Below are 15,759 nucleotides of genomic sequence, written 5' to 3' on the forward strand. Positions count from 1 at the left end.
TTTTTTTTTTTTTTTTTTTTTTTTTTTTGTCACCAGGGATTGAACTCAGGGACATTCGACCATTGAGCCACATCTCTAGATCTTTTTTATATTTTATTAGAGACAGAGTGTCACTGAGTTGCTTAGGGCCTTGCTAAGTTGCTGAGGCTAGCTTTGAACTTGAAATCCTCCTGTTTCAGCATCCTGAGCCACTGGGATTACAGGTGTATGCCACTGCACCCAACCTGGGCCAGGCTTTTTGTTCTCTTTAGGCTTTAAACTGAATGAGACTTACATTATGGAGGGCAATCTGTTTGACTACTGATTTAGGTGTTAATCTCACCCCCAAAATACCCTCACAGGAATAACTGGAATAATGCTTGGCTACCTAGTCAAGTTGATACATAAAATTAGCCACCACAGTTATTTGCAGTTTTGCCTTGGGATTATGTTAAATTTCCTATTGTCATAAAGCAGTCTGACCTTGACTATCTCAAAGAACATTACATCAGTTCATTAGATTGATGACATCAAGCTGACTGAATAGAGCAAACAAAAGGCTACCAAGTGCTGGTAGCCTTGGTAAGACACATAGACTTCACAGGGTGGAAGATAAATAAGTTGGAGACTTTGGTAAAATGCACGAGTCCAGTTTCAGGGCATCACAGCATATCTAATCCAAAACAGAAGACAAAATTCTGCATCTTGCATCATGTAACACATGGAATGAGATCTAGAGCTTACTAGGCCTCTTTAGGTTCTGAAGGTAAGAGTCCACACCTAGGAATATTGCTCTATTCCATATACTGAGATAAAACAGAATGCTGCAGTTTCTGTGGGGCCTAGAAAAGGAAAAGACTCTGAGCAGGTCCCTACCATAGGGTAAGAAGCCTTGACACTGGGTTGTATGATCTAACAGATCCAGTTGGAGGTGTCAGTAGTGGGAAAAGATACAATGTGGAGTTTATGGCAAGCCTCTGTGGAAGAATCAAAATGCATGTCCTGGGATTTTGGAGCATGGTCATGCTATTTGCAAGAGAGGATTATATATCCTATGAGCAATAGCTCTTTGTACACTACTGGTCCTGGTCAAGGTGTGACAACTGACTATGGGGTACCATATGTTTTTTTAGCATGAAACCTTTTGATATGAACTGGGTTTGGTTGGATCTGCCAAGTTATAAATTCAGACATACCCAACACTTGTCATAAGATGTAAATGGAATGTCCAAGACTATAAGAACCTGAAGGAGGAACAGAGGACTTTCTGTCCCCCACAACTATAGGCTCTGCAGGAGTTCTACAGTCCTGTCTATTGTACTCTATAAATACCTGAAGGAGAAACAGAGGGCATGAGCAGGAAAATCCAGACCCCCATATCACCTACCATAGTTACACTATTGCTCTTCCCTCAGTTTATACTTAGCTCTGATAAAGTAGCTTAAAGAAGAATAAGAAGCCTGAGGCTGGTTTGTAGGTGGATCTGTTTGGAATGTGAGTGCAAGCCAAAAATGACTATGAACTGTGTTATAGTCATATACAGCAGTGATCCTGAAAAACAGTAGAGAGGTAAAATCATCTAAAGTGGCAGAACTAGGAACAGTGCACCTGGTTGTCCACTGTGTGAGTGAGGGAGAAATGGCTAAAGAGGTGAACATATTAGATTCCTGTGCAGTGACCTAGGCTTGGGCTGTTTTATGAAGGACAGATAAAGAAAAGGATTTAAGCCAGGTGCAGCGGCACACACCTGTGATCCCAGCAGCTCAGGAGGCTAAGACAGGAGGATCATGTGTTCAAAGCCAGCCTCAGCAAAGGCGGGGTGCTAAGCAACTCAGTGAGACCCTGTCTCTAAATAAAATACAAAATAAGACTGGAGATGTGGCTCAGTGGTTGAGTGCCACTAAGTTCAATTCCCAGTAACCCCCCAAAAAAGAAAAGGATTTAATATTACACATTAATTGACCACCAGAGAGCATCCATCTTGGAGGAGACACTGAACAAACAAAATTTCTTGGCCAGGTGGTGCTAACCATCCTTTGTCATTGGCTACCCCAGAACTGACATGACAGGGACATGAAAGAGCATCATGGTAGCATTAGTGGAGGATACATATAGTCCCAACAGCAAGCATTCCCTCTTACCAACTTTAATCTGGCTGTCGCTCCTTCAAATGTCCAAATTGTTGGCAACCCAAATGAACACAACTGCTCTCAGAGACCAACTGACCTCTGTTGGAAGATAGAGTAAGTATATCAGCCCCTTCCATTCTAAAAGAGTAAGGGGCTTGTTTTCAAACAGATAGATATCTGCATATGGGTTTGCCTTTCCTAACTTTAGACCTTAGAGAGCACTAGTATCCAGGAGTTTATGGATCACCCAATCCACAGCCTGGGATTCTACATAGAATAGCTTTCAATCAGGGGACTCACATCACAACAAAAGTTGTGTGGGAGTCAGCTGAGATGAACATGGAATCCATTGGTCATATCACAAAATGTGTTATTCAGAATAAGCCAGCCTCATATAATACTGGAAGACCTTCTATAGGCACAATTGAAGGGCTCAGTTCAGAGACAACATTCTGGAGGGATGAAGTGCTATCCTTCAAGATGATAAGTATGAATTAAATTAGGAGCCTCTATATATGCTGTATCTCCATAGGAAGTAAACATCGGTCCAGAAATCAAGGAGTAACTTATCCTCATTGCCAATAAGTTCTGGCAGATGTTGTACTTTCTGTCCCCACAACTGTAGGCTCTGCAGGAGTTCTACAGTCCTGTCTATTGTACTCTAAATCACAGCTGCTGCCAGCAAACCAGAGACTCCTTGTATACAGAGGCTAGCAGGTGAAAAGAGGAGTTGGCATACTGGCAAGAATCACTGATCCTTCAGCAGGAGACAGTGTTCCTTTTACACAGTGGGGGCAGGGAGGAATACATGTAGAACCCCGGAGTCCTACCTGGGTGCCTCCTTGCTCTACTCTCAACAGACACTTGAAACAATTCTGACCTGGGAAAGCATGGTTATTAAGGACTCGGAACTCTAACGACTGAGGGCTTGGGTCACAACACTAAGTACAAGACCTGCTGATGTGAGAGCTGAGTGTGGGGGAATTCAAAACAAATAGTGGAGGAAGGGAAGGTGAGTGCTAGCTGTGGGCCCCGGGGCCAACTGTAGCAATGCAAAATATCGTTCTTCCCACTAATATTCTTCTTCTCGGTTTTCCCCACAAATCTGCTCCCTGATCCTGAATGGGGAAGTAAATCTGAGAGATGCAAGGGGGAGATTGTGGTATCCATAAAAATGTTCTTCTCAGATCTCTGATTGTGGGGATTATATTTTGCTTTCTATAGGCTGCTCCCAATGACTGAATGAAAGAGCACTAAGACAGGTCTATTCTTGGGAGATGCAGGACTCTTCTGATGGGCAAAGTCTTGCTGAACTTTCTTAGAACCTCACTGCAATCTAAGCCTCTTACACTCAACCCTACTTCCTTCCTTTTTTTTTTTCACTTTCACTGAAATCTCATGGTTTCACAGTCTTCCCTAGTTCCTTTCTCCCCGTGTTCCCTATCCTGTCTCGACTAACATATACCCTGAGTGTCCATCAAAGAAAGAATGGATAAACAATGTATGCTGTGTTCATATCATGGAGTACCACTCAGAATAAAAACAGAGCAGATTGCCATAGAATAACATAAATGACTCTCAAAAACATTATGCTTAGTGGAAAAAAACAGACAGAAGATATTTATACTATATGATTCCATTTAAATAATACCTCTTCGGGCATGGTTATGGATTGGAAAGGGACACAAGGGAATTTTCTGTAATAATAGAAATGTTCTACATTTTGACCTGCATGTACCTCATGGGCGTATATGTACATTAAAAAGTACATTTAAGATTTGAATATTTTAGGGCTGGTGTTGTGGCTCAGTGGTAGAGCACTTGCCTCACATGTGTGAGACACTGGGTTCAATTCTCAGCACCACATACAAATAAATGAATAAAATAAAGGTCCATCAACAACTGAAAAAATTTTTTTTAAAAATTGTGTATTTTAAAGATTTTTTATTTTTTATTTATTTTTATGTGGTGTTGCTGAGGATTGAACCCAGTGCCTCATACATGCTAGGCAAGTGTTCTGTCACTGAGATACAACCCCAGACCCAAGATTTGTGTATTTTAATGCATGTAAACTATACCTTGATAAAGTACTAAAAAAAGGAGGGGGTTTATTGGTTCCATGTAACTGAATGTTGATAGACATAGAGGGCTTCAAGTAAATTTGATTCAGCTATTCAACAATGTCATCAGAAATCTAGTTATTTCCCATTTATCCCATAAACCTTCTGGTGTGTCAACTTCAACCCAAGCCTGACTAACCCTGGTATTCACCACATGCTACTAACAATCTCTTTTCTTTGTCAGGATACTAAGAGAGCTGGGTGTGGTGGTACACAACTGTAATTTCAGCAGCTGGGGAGACTGAGGCAAGAGAATCAGAAGTTCAAAGCCAGACTCAGCAACTTTTCGAGGCCCTAAGCAACTTAGCAAGACCCTGTCTCAAAATAAAAAATAAAAAGGTCTGGGAATGTGCTCAGTGGTTAAGTGCCCCTAGGTTCAATCCCTGGTACCAAAATAACAAAATAAAACAAACAAAAAACACCAAGAGAACTTCTTTCACAAGCTTTCTTTAAAGTGTGAAAACATTTCTTCTTTCCCAGAAATTGTTAACAAACTATATATCTCATTGGTCAATTGAGTTATGACATACACTGATTGAATTTTATCTGTCTATCCCTGAATAAATCATTTCAGAATGGGATATGGATTACTTCAATTGATTAGACAAGTTGGGGTTTACCCTTGGAGCTACATTCCTCTAATTTTATGGCTGCTTCACAATTGGAGAGGGGTGTAATGGATTTAAGGGAGGCAACTATAAGGTTTATTATAATATTTTATTATTTAAAAATTTTTTTATAGTTGTGTATGGACAGAATGTCTTTATTTTATTTGTTTATTTTTATGCAGTGCTAAGGATTGAACGTAGTACCTCACACATGCAAGGCAAGCGTTCTGTCACTGAGCTACAGCCCCAGCCCACAAGATATTATTAATGGCAGAGTTGGGTACTAAGTCCAATCAATTTGATGTCTTTTATCTTTTTTTTTTTTTTCAGTACTTGGAATTGAAAACAGGCCTTGCACATGCTGGGCCTATACTCCAGACCCTCAATATCATTTTTTTTTTGAACAACTAATATATACATGTTTATATTAGTTGTTAATAGACTTTTATTTTATTTATTTATATGTGGTGCTGAGAATCAAACCCAGTGCCTCACACATGCCAGGCAAGTGCGCTGCCGCTGAGCCCCAGCCCCAGCCCCCCTCAATATCATTTTAATCATAGTCTTCCTTTTCCTGTCATCTTTCCCCATCTCCATTTCATCCAGTATTTAGGATATACCCAATCAAAGGAAGCATAGGTATGTCTTTTATATTTTATTTTATTTATTTATTTTTTATTTGTTTTAATTAGTTACACATGACAGTGCAATGATCTTGACATATCATACATTTGAATCAGATGGGATATAATTTTTCATTTTTCTGAGTGTACAGGTTGCAGAATTACATTGGTCATGCAGTCACGTATATACCCACAGCAATAATAATGTCTATTTTATTCTGCTGTCTTTTATATTTTAAAATGCAAGCCAGAATAAATCTCATTAAATAAATGACTGAGTTGCATACAGTTTGTTTGCCAGATGATACCTAAATTTTCATCTCTGGGTCTCATTCAATAACTCACCCTCATCTTCTCACTGATTTCCATGCCATCCTAAGGATTTGATGTCTTGCAAATGCAATTTTAAAGGTTTGTTTCTAATGTTGGCTCAAATATTTCCAGACTTTAAAAGAGCTGTTTTAAGACACTGTGTGTTCTTATTTGTGTTTTCACCTGGACATTGCAATGTTGTTAAAGATGTATCTTTAGACCCTCATGGTCTCCTTGAAATGGGTCAATTCTCTCACTAGAGGACAGAAATCAAACAGAGTCATTGCTAGCCTGTATGCTAACCCCTTGCCAAGAATTATAAAAAGGCACCCAGATATGATGCTATAAGAGCAGGGATGGGCAAATGGAGCGTAGGCTGTATTTCAGCCCCTATTTGCTCTGTATCTAGATGTCCTTGTGTCCTATGACCTCTACAGATTTTTATCACCTTCTCATAATGTTGCTGTAGCCTACAACTCATATTCTGTTTCTAGACTATAATCTCCTGATTCATTTTATGTACTTCTGTCTGATTAATCTTCCTAAAATGCTGTCTTTTGTTATTCTCCTGTCCAAAACACCTTTAATCAGCTTCTCTCTGCCAACTAAAAGAATTTAGATTCCTTAAATTGCATTTGAAAGCTTTTCACAGTGTCTCCTGTCTCCCTTATAGTCTTTTCACTACTCACCACAAACGTTGTGGTCCAATCTGCATTTTCTATTCTCAATCACACCTGTATATTCCCAAACAATTTACATGTCATGTTATTACCATCTGTATTTTTATATTCATGTATTTATTTGTTTAATGTCTGTTTCTGGAAATAGACTGTATGCTCCATGTTGTCTGTATGCTGACCTTTATATTTAAAGCACGAGAACAATAATGGTAACACCAACAAACTGATATTATTTTAATCTGAGCCAATGTTTAGACTAATCTTGAAAAGAGCTGGCAGATGTCAACAATGGCCCCACATAGCTCTCAATAACTCTTTTGACCTCCATATTTACTCCACACAAGCTACATATCAACAAGGCCTTACTTTGAGTTTCATTATTATCCCACCTGCTGATATTTCCAGTAGTTCTTAACCACAAGTCACTGCTGCTTCTCTTTTTTTCTTCTTTTCCTTCCTTTTATTCTTGTCATCTTTTCCCTTTCTTTTTCCTTCCAGTTTTACTATTTATAGACTATAGATGGGTTTCCAATGAAGTATTGGTCATCCCCTTCTAAACTAATCAAATCAATAGCCAGCCCCTCCTGGTTAAATAGGCATATAATTCATAATGTCTCACAAATAGTAGTTTATTTATATTTGTTTAAAATGGCAAATACATGAAAAAACATAAAATGTAGCTTCATAGTTTATTTAAAAAATCACTCTGTTATTCTTAAGTCATAGTGCTGATGTTAACATATACTCATTGAATCCATTTTTAGAAACAATTGGATGGAAGCATTATATTTTCTTTTCCTCCTGTCCAGGAGAGATAATATATAGTTACTTCAATGTTGCTCTTAAAAATTCTTTGGCTCTTATGAAAAACAACTATGGTTTAGAAAGGAGATTTCACTGGATTCAAAATTCAACAAACTAGATGTGAGTCCTGGTTCTGTCACTCACTTGCTAGTGGCTCTCATTAAGATTGTAAAGGTGCTGATCAAGTAGGGATGAATAATAGGGTTACTAAGCAATATTTAGGATCCAACTGAAATTAAAATGTAGTACTTTTGGCTAGTACAATTTGGTGAATTTTCTTCAGCAATTCTTTATTTCCCAGTTAAAACTGTAAAAGGCTGTACCAGTTTTAAGTATTATGTATCATTATTAGGTGTCCTTGCTTCCTTATCTTTCTACAACTTTTTCTGTATCAATTCCCAGTCCCAGAACAGCCCCACATAAGTTTTTTCCCTCTTCCTTAGTGCCCAGATAGGTTTAAACAAATTAGTAACCTTCAATATATAAAACATACAGTGCCTCACAAATAGTAGTTATTTGTATTTGTTTTAAAATGGTATTTTAGAGAACATGCAATGTAGCTTCACAGTCTATAAAAAAATTTACCCTGTTACTTTTAAAGTTATGAAAGTAACAAATACTCACTGAATCAGTTTTTGGGTAGGATAAAATATATATAAATGCCCCCCTCCCCCACTGCTAGGCCTGATAATGGGGCTTGAACCCAGGGCACTCTATCACTGAGCCTCATCATTAGCTTTTTAAATATTTTTATTTTGAGATAGGGTTTTGCTAAATTGTGGAGGCTGGGTTCAAACTTGTGATCCTGCCACTTCAGCCTCTTGAGTCACTGGGATTGTAAGTATGCACCACCACACTTACTAGAAACACTATATTCAGGCAATTTTTTTTCTTTTCCTACTGTCATTGTCTGAATTGAGGCCACTAACAACTTATGAAAAGATTATTGGAATAGGTTCCTAAGTGGTTTCTATGTCTCCTTTTTCTTGCCTTCAAATAGATTCTCCACATCATAGCTAGATTCTTTTCATTGAGGATGTTGATCTATTATGTGCTAAATACAAAGCACAGACTAATGGGGGAAAAGATATGAAAAATAGTTTATATTTAGTGATGCAGTGCTACGTAGATGTATCATAACCTTCACTGCCTTGATTCCCCATTGCCTATATTGTACATTCAACTTCAAACTCCTTCATTTGGCATTTAAGATTATTCACGGGCAAGGGAAGCTTAGTGGTAGAGCTCATGTGGGCACCCAAGGCCCTGGGTTCAATCCTCAGCACTGGGGAAAAAACAAAAAGATTTTATACACAATTTAGCTTTAAGCCAGGTGTGATGGCACACACCTGTAATCCCAGCAACTCAGGAGACTCACACAAGAGTATTGCAAGTTGGAGGTCAGCTTCAGCAATTTAGCAAAGCCCTAAGGAATTTAGTGAGAATTTGTCTCAAAATAAAAAACAAAAAGGGCTGGGTGTGGTGGCACATGTCTGTAATCCCAGCAGCTCAGGAGGCTGAGACAGGAGGATCAAGAGTTTAAAGCCAGCCTCAGCAAACTCGAGGCACTAAGCAACTCAGTGAGACCCTGTCTCTAAATAAAATACAAAGTAGAGCTAGGGATGTGGTTGAGTGCCCCTGAGTTCAATCCCTGGTAACTCCCAAAAAAACCCACAAAATACTCCCCAAAACAAAAAATGGCTGGGGATGTGGCTTACATGTGACAAATAAACCGACCAAACAGAAGCAGCAGCAGTAGCAGCAGCAGCAGCAGCAGCTACAACAAGAGTTGGGGATGTAGCTTAATGGTAGAATGCTTGTCTAGCATGCATAAGGCCCCTGGGTTTGACTGGTAGCACTGAAATAAATAAGTAAATAAAATAAGTAAAGATAAATAAAAATGTAAGGTGAAACAGAAAAACTGTCCTAGAAACAAACCTATGCATATAAGACAAGTTGGTCCTGAAATATTTGACAAATAGTTTTAGTGCAAGTAATAGGTCTTCCTATGGAAAAGATCAAAATTAGATCTGTGGGGGGTTGGGGCTATGGCTCAGCAGTGGCGCCCTTGCCTGGCATGTGTGAGGCATGGGTTTCCATTCTCAGCACCATATATAAATAAATAAAATAAAGGTCTATCAAACATCTAAAAAAACTATATTAAAAAATAAAAATAAAAAAAGACCTAAACATGGAAAAAAAACCCCTCAAAACTATAAGATATAGAACATGGAAGAAGATACTTGCAATGCACATAGAAAGGACTAGTAACCATAACAAACAAATCAAGAAAATGTTTAAAAAATGATATAGTTAAGCAATTAACAGAAGAGGATATATAATGGTTAAAGATGTATAAAATGCAGCTCAACCTAAAAAAAAAAAAACTTGTGTACCAGGCTATCAAAAACTATGCCTGACAATATTGTTTATTGGTGAGGATGTGAAGAAAATAGTACTCATTCAGTGCTGGTGGGAATTGGTTCTAGTAAGCAATATTCAACATGTTTCCAGTAATCCTTGTCTCCTTTTTTTTTTTTTTTGGTGGGGGGAGGGTCCTGGGAATTGAACTCAGGAGCACTCAACCACTGAGCCACATCCCCAGCCCTATATTATATTTTATTTAGAGACAGGGTCTCACTGAGTTGTTTCGCACCTTGCTTTTGCTGAGGCTGGCTTTAAACTTGAGATCCTCCTGCCTCAGCCTCCCGAGCCACTCCTTGCCTCCTTTACAGTCTTTTCTAACACTGAATAAGGGCTGGCTTGATAGGATATAGTATAGTAGAAGTGATGGTGTATGACTTCTGAGGCTAGGTCATAAAAGGAACTGCAACCTTACTTTTTTCTCTTGATTCCTTTTAGGGGAAACTACCAGTGCTGTGAAGGTACTTACACAGCCAATTGGAGAGGTTCATGTGGAGAGAAACTGAGACTCCTGCCCAGAGCCAGCACCAGTTTACCAGCCATGTGAGGCACTTTGGAAGTGGATCCTTTTGTCCCAGTCAAACCTTCAGATGATTGCAGCCTCAGCTAACATCTGATGCCAACTTCATGAAAGATCCTGAGCCACAACCACACAGAAAAACTGCTCTTACATGCCTTACTCATAAAAACCTTGAGAGATAATGTTATTATTGTTTGAATCGCTAAATTTTGGAGTGATTTCGTACTTAGCACTAGATAACTAAAATATTAGGTATAACTACATTGGAACACAAAGTGACAGCATTTAGAAAAACTTGGAAGTGTTTATATCCTATAATTAGCAATTCCACTCTAGCTATATACCCAGGAAAATTTTAGAATATATGCACATAAGGAAAACCAGACAAATGTTCATTTAAGTATTGTTTATAATAAGAAGTAAAAAAAGGGCAATCAAAATGTCCATAATTAGTGAAATAAATTCATAAATAGCATAAATAAGTACACAAATAATTTATCAAGTACTTGCCACATTCTTAGGTACTATTCCATGTAATTCACATGTATTAATTACAAAACAACCTTATTGGGTATTATCTCTATTTTACAAATTAGAAAGCTGAGGCATATAGGGTTTAAGTCACTTCTCTAAGATATATATAGCTAACAATAGTGGTGTTATACTTTGAAATAAAATGTGATATACTTTAAAAAAATTTATTTATTTGTAGGTGGACACAATATCTCTATTTCACTTTTATGTGGTGCTGAGGATCAAACCCAGGGCCTCACGTGTGCTAGGCAAGCACTCCACCACTAAGCCACAACCCCAGCCCCTGATATACTCTTAAGATGGACTATTTTGTGGCACTTAAGAATGAGTGAGGTCTTTGTGTATGCATAGAAAAAAGCAAAGTACCAGAATAAGGGTAGACAGTGTGATATCATTTTATTAAACAAAAATATACAAAACAATGTTATACACACACAATTTAAAAATAGGCTCTAAATTTTCAAGTTACAGTTGCTTCTGGGGAATGTATACAAAGGTGGTTGAAGTGGACTTTAGATGTAGATAATAATGATTATTTGTGAGAATATAGGTATAGATATGCAATTCTCTATATATGTAGTTGAACATAATACCTTTATTTTATTCATTTATTTTTATGTGGTGCTGAGGAGCCAACTCAGCACCTCGAATGTGCTAAGCGAGCACGCTACTGCTGAGTCACAACCCCAGCTAGATATGCTATTCTTTTTTTAAAAAAAAGTTTTTTGTAGTTGTAGATTGACAGAATGCCTTTATTTTATTTGTTTATTTTTATGTGATGGTGAGGATCAAACCCAGTACCTCATGTATGCTAGGCAAGCGCTGTACCACTGAGCCATAGTCCCAGCCACTAGATATGCTATTCTTTGTACTTTATTAATGTCCTTGAAAATTTAAAAAAAGCATCAAATTGAATCAAACTCATAATCATCAAGCTTAACTCTTAATATGTTTAAGTAAAATTTCTTCCTATCTGAACCTCTATTAACTATTTACTCAAATGATTACATCAGACTGACATATTCATTGATTCAAAATAAAATATTCTTGAATGTCTTACACATTAGACACTATTGGCAGCTGTTAGGGATAGGCCGTTACATAGAAATGGTTTTTGCCTTTACAAATCTCATAGTCTAGNTGGGGCTGGCGCGGCTGGTGGCGGCAGTAGCGGCGGCGAAGGTCTGCCATTCCGCCGGGGCATCCGTCTGCTGGACAGCGGCTCCGTGGAGAACGTGCTGCAAGTAGGTAGGTGCTAGTCCGGTCGCTCTCTGGTCCCTGGCCTCCTCTTTTGCAGGTGCTTCCTCTCTGCTAGAGCTTTCAATTGAGACCGCGGCTTTCTGCCCAACTCCTGCCCCCCTGCCGAAGGACAAACAAGTCACATAAAAAACTTTTCTCAACATTTCGTGCAGGTCCACTTCTGCTCCTTTTCCCCACTGGCCCTCTGCCCTTATTTCTTTTTGTTTGAAGATCGAATGGGTCTCTCCTTTTCACTCTTAATGATATTTCACACACCGAAGGCAAAAAGGATGGGGAGGTGTGCGGTTTTGCATTCAATAATTTCGGAAATGTGTTGTTTTTAATTTTAAGTTTAGATAGGAGAGGATTATTAGTGAATCTGGAACAAGCCGTCTTGGAGTGTTTGAGAGGCAGGCTGTCACAGCTAATCTGTAGTCCTAGCAGATTGAATCTGAGTGTAATTAACTTTAACATTGAAAAAGACAACAAAATACTGTGCATTTTAGACGATTTTAATTGTCTGCTTTAATATTTTTTTCCCCCTGACCAGTGATGCTTGGGAATCTAGGCTGAAAACTAACAATAACCGAAGATGGAAATGTGACAGCTTCTTTTCTCCACACCCCAATCCAAGGAAACACACACACACACACACACACACATTCTCTCTCTCTCTTTCTTACACACACACACACACACACACACACACAATCTGGAGTGGGGGTGGGGTCTGTCTTCCTTGTCAGAGCGGAGTAAATCAGAAGCTGGTCACATTGGGTTTTTCAAATGCTTCTCATTTAACAACTCTTCACATTTGCTTTTGTTTTATGTTTTTGTTTGTGCAAAAATGGAAAATGGTTTCTTTTATTCCTCTGGACCTGCTTCTCAGTTTGTTAGTCTTACTAACCATATAAATACAGTACACCTGGATTTATGGAATGGTTAGAATGAAAGAAAAAAATGACATTGTTTAACATTGACTTACTATGTGGAAAATTAAAACACTGTTTTTTCCTATTTGTATTATTATAGCATTCTGGAATTTTACATTATCTTTATGCGTTTTATTATTTAATATATGCTTATATTTACTGAAGAAAATACTGATTTTTGAATGGAGTTGAAAGGAGGTTGTTTCACAAGTGCGCGCGTACACACACACACACACACACACACACCCAAACATCTAGCTTTCTTTTCAGATAAAAACAACATATTTGAAATTCTTTTCCTTTAAATAATAGTACATCGTAATGTTTTATATAGAGCAATATACTTCTGGTTATTGAGAATCACTGAATACTGAGTTTCTTATTAGAACAACAGCATACCACAGTGTGTTTTGCAAATGTGAAACGTTAAGTTTATCCTGTGCCAGAATACAGTTGACAGTAGATTGGGAAAATTTTGCTTATTTTAAAGAGGTTAGGCCTTTGTACATTTGTGTATATTTTAGAAAGAATGAATTGGATTAACAGGTAATTAAAATATGTTGCTTTGAAACTGAAATATTGAAAACATGAAAGTGAATATAGGTTTTTAAAAATATATAAACTTTAATCTTCCAATGACTGTAGATCAGTTAACTTTTAAGATTCTTATTTAAAATATTTTAAATTGAAAAGAGTCAATTTATAATAGATGGATTTGGAATAATTTTCAAATTTGAGGGGGCAAATGAGTTTGTAAGAGATATCTATTTTTAAAATAATTAAAATGTCAAGTTCTAGGTGAAGTCAGATTTTGTGGGTGGGCCCAGATCATGTTTAAATCAGATATTCTCTTTTATGGTATGATAGTTGGTGTGCTTATGAAACGATGGATTGTTACACCATAGTTTTAGGGACCCTGGGAAAAATACATTTGAACATTTTCTGATTCACTTCATCAGTTTACAGATGAAGATAGGAGAAAGAATGAATCATTTTTAGGTAGTGCTGTTTGAGAATCATGAGCTTTGTAATCTTTATTTTTTTTCCTGACCATTTTGTAACTTCTGATTATTTTCTGCATTGAATCAGTAGTGGGAAATCAGTGGACTCATGTATTCTGTAGAAAACAACAAATTTTGAATCAGAACTAAAACGTCCCACCTTGATATCAACTACTGGGAAAACTATAGGTTTGTTATGCTGAAAGGATAATGAAGTGAATCAGAAATACTGTTCCTTTTAAAAAGGGAAAATTGCAAATTAGTCTTTTCATGGATATCTGTAGGTTTGAAACTGTGTCAGTAGATTTTTTTTTTTGTACTAGAGATTGAACCCAAAGGCACTTTACCACTGAGCCACATCCCCAGCTCTATTTTGTATTTTATTTATCGACAGGGTCTCACTGAATTGTTTAGCACTTCACTTTTGCTGAAGGCTGCCTTTGAACTTGTGATCCTCCTGCCTTAGCCTCCCAAACTGCTGGGATTACAGGTGTGTGCCACCATGCCCAGCTGGATTTTTTTTTTTTTTGCTATCATGTTTTAAATTAATTTCTCTCATATTTGGTAAACTTAAGGGAGGGAAATTTCTCAGAAAAGTCAGATTGATTAAAGGAAAAGAAGTATTAGTGTTCTTTTCTTAAACACAGAATTTATTTGGAGTTTTAAAAATTGGGTAAAGTCATGGAGGGGCTTTCTGTACCTAGTAGAATGTAATTATATAAATATTTATCCAGAAATTTTCCGTAGATTCTCACAGGCAACTTTGTCTAATCCCAATATTTTTTTGTCTACACATTATCAAATAAGTACATTATTTGTCCTTACATGGTCTTCAAGATTAGAGCCACAATGCTAAGTACTATTTTATTTTGAAGAGGTGCAATTACAAAGTTAATAATTATAGTCAAAAAAAGATCCATTTCGGGAAGTTATCCATATCTAAAACAAGTAATAAGTCCATAATTAATTATCATCAATAAACATGTCTGTGAAGTTTTTCTGTAGTGTAATTTTTGTGAACTGCAGCAGTCAAGTGCTCTACACTGAGCTGTATACCTGAATTTCCCCAGTTGTTGATTTTTATATGTAATTTGTTTTCATCTATATTGTTTGGAGGAAACAAAAGATACATATCTTTATAGCATCTTGTGTAAATTAGAATAGATAAGATCATAATAAAATTTCATGTGGGGGAAAAATTACCTAATTTATATTTAAAAGATATTTCATCACAGAGGTAGCTGTGTTCCTTTAAGGGATAAGTGTTGACCTTTTTTTAAAAAAAATATTTATTTTTTAGTTGTAGTTGGACACAATACCTTGTGCTAGGTGAGCGGTCTACTGCTGAGCCACAGTCTCAGACCAGTAGTGACCTTTTTTTTATAATATTTATTTTTTAGTTGGACACAATATCTTTATTTTATTTATTTATTTTTATGTGGTGCTGAGGATCAAACCCAGGTCCTGGCACATGCTAGGCGAGCACTCTACTGCTGAGCCACAACCCCAGCCCAGAAGTGACCTTTTTTAAAGCATAGAAATTTATTAAGTTTTAAATCCTTTAGATGTCTTTTTTTAAAAAAAGTAATGAGTTATCTTCTTCCCCCAAAACCCCATCACATCATATACACACATCTTAATGTTTAATAAGCGATTGTTGAATGAATGAATGTTAAGAATGGACTTTCCATTGTTGTGAAACTGAAGGGGCCGGATGCCAGTGCACCTGTAGTCCAAGCTTCTTGGGAGGCTAAGGCAGGAGGATCTCTTGAACCCAGGAGATTGAGATCAGCCTGGACAAAATAAAGAAACCCAGTGTCAAACAAAACAAAGCAACCCCCCCCATCCCCCCTC

At 37.4% G+C, this 15,759-nt stretch overlaps 1 protein-coding gene and 1 long non-coding RNA gene across 2 annotated transcripts in view; both read left to right on the forward strand.

Moving 5' to 3' along the window:
- LOC125610392 overlaps positions 1 to 10,796 on the forward strand; it is a 53,800-nt gene extending 43,004 nt beyond the window's left edge. Inside the window, exon 3 of the long non-coding RNA XR_007340416.1 lies at positions 10,118 to 10,796. This is a non-coding gene — a long non-coding RNA (uncharacterized LOC125610392). The remainder of the gene's footprint in view (positions 1 to 10,117) is intronic.
- A 1,061-nt stretch (positions 10,797 to 11,857) lies between these two features.
- Positions 11,858 to 15,759, forward strand: part of Zswim5 (zinc finger SWIM-type containing 5) — a 189,010-nt gene continuing 185,108 nt past the window's right edge. The window contains exon 1 of the mRNA XM_015485084.2: positions 11,858 to 11,981. The gene's annotated coding sequence lies outside the window, so the exon portion shown is untranslated. The remainder of the gene's footprint in view (positions 11,982 to 15,759) is intronic.

Source organism: Marmota marmota, unplaced genomic scaffold (genome assembly GCF_001458135.2).
Source record: "Marmota marmota marmota unplaced genomic scaffold, marMar, whole genome shotgun sequence".
In the NCBI taxonomy this organism is placed as follows: domain Eukaryota; kingdom Metazoa; phylum Chordata; class Mammalia; order Rodentia; family Sciuridae; genus Marmota; species Marmota marmota.